The sequence below is a fragment of the Larimichthys crocea genome, chromosome VIII (assembly GCF_000972845.2).
Source record: "Larimichthys crocea isolate SSNF chromosome VIII, L_crocea_2.0, whole genome shotgun sequence".
NCBI lineage: Eukaryota > Metazoa > Chordata > Actinopteri > Sciaenidae > Larimichthys > Larimichthys crocea.
Genome location: NC_040018.1, coordinates 6,681,035 through 6,682,786, shown reverse-complemented (window position 1 = coordinate 6,682,786; position 1,752 = coordinate 6,681,035). Strand labels below are relative to the sequence as shown.

Here is a 1,752-nt window from a genome sequence, read left to right as displayed (position 1 = left end):
ATTACTTGCGTGTCACTTGTTTAACGTCTTTCAGTGTCTGTGTTGCTCTTTTGTGGTATTCTTTTTTTTATAGTGTGTTCAATCAGGTCTGCTTTGTGATACTTTACGTGACAGAGATTATGAAATATACAGTATTTTATGTGTGTGGCACTGATTAGCTACAAATATACTAAAGTATCATTTGAATATAACTGTGTTGCGGTCTGTTAAATAGTTAACTTTTGTGCCTTTTTGTTATGCATTTGAAATTATAACATTTTCTCTCATGTGCCAAAAGAATTACTTTGGAGTGTGTGACCCACTCTGCCTAATGTAAAGTTATTGTAGATATTCACAAAACGCAACCAAGAATTTGCGATTGAAATTGGATTTTATCGATCTATTTATCACGTAACACAGTTTAAAAAATCAGACGCGAGAGCAGCATCGTTTGTAAGAAAACAGTGTATTTACACTTTATTCACATCTAGAACAAAAGGAAACATGACATTAAATTGCTAATATTACTGTACACGTGTATATTTCTTGACCGAGCCAGGTGACTGCTCATTAACTGTAAAGGAAGTCATCACAGACACTCAGCTCAGTGTCATAAAAACCAGTCCCACGTTTCCACGTTCCAACATTAATATGAACATCCGAGGAACAAGGGGTCTACTTTAGGTTCACTTCAGCGTCTTACAGACACGACTACTTCATCTGAAGGCATGAGACAGAAAGCTTCCATCCCTTCTGGAAGTGAGCTTTTTTTTTTTTATATTTGTTTTTGTTTGAGCACGCTTGGTTTAATTTTTTATCATGTAAAACAAAATGTAAACAAGCATCCAGACATTTTGAATGAATTTAGACATGGATAATGTAAAGCAACATAAAGCGAGCATGCAGCTTCTTCATTGTGAGTCAAATATATGAATCAAAGTATGTTTGCTCTCCAGTTTAAGAAATTATAGAACGTCATACATTCCTGTTTAGCTGCCTCTCAGTCGCTCCGGCAAACCTGTCATTTAAGCATTTAAAAATCAGTCTTGAAAGTACTAAAAGAGAATCAGTTATTCCCGCGATACACACTTCAGGTTCTATTTAAACACATGAACAAATCTTTCTTTGGCTTTGGGCTGAAAAGACGAACCAACCCTGAAGCTGCCTCATCGATAAAGTAAATGACAAAGTTCATAAATGAATAAAACTATGTAATTAAACTGGTTCTGCCTGTACATTTTCTGGTTTGTAACTGTTAGCACTAAATGAAATAAAGTTAATGCTATTATTGTATGTAACCGCAGTGTGACTTCCATTTATTGCCTTTCCAGCAACTGATTTGGAACTAGAGGTATGGACAAAGTTCATTATTGCATTGGATGGAAAGGTCGTTAAAATGCTTTTACATTTTGGGATATATATAAATACCAACTTGATCTTTTTTTACGAGCATTAGCTGAGAAGATCGACACCACTTTTGTCTAAAATTATGCATAGCCACACCTCTAAAGCTAACTAATTAACACGCTACATCTCGTTTGTTTAATCTGTACACAAGCAGATGTAAAAGCAACAAGCTGTGGCTTCACGTGGTGTTATGTACTGAAATCATTCCTCTTTCATTTTCTTTAAGGCTTGTACTGTAACTAACTCAATTTGTTCACGAGATGAGTAGCCAAACATTTGCATGTAGTGTTTTATAGGTAACTCGATGGAAAATGAAAGTACAAATTGGAATTTTAAATTACCATGTAAGTTTTAAATTGTAAGGAT

General features: G+C 34.8%; 1 protein-coding gene across 1 annotated transcript in view; it reads right to left on the bottom strand.

Moving 5' to 3' along the window:
• Positions 1 to 1,380: 1,380 nt before the first annotated feature.
• The window catches only part of serinc4 (serine incorporator 4), a 19,917-nt gene continuing 19,545 nt past the window's right edge, over positions 1,381 to 1,752 (bottom strand). The window contains exon 11 of the mRNA XM_019257140.2: positions 1,381 to 1,752. This exon is cut by the window's right edge and continues 967 nt beyond it. The gene's annotated coding sequence lies outside the window, so the exon portion shown is untranslated.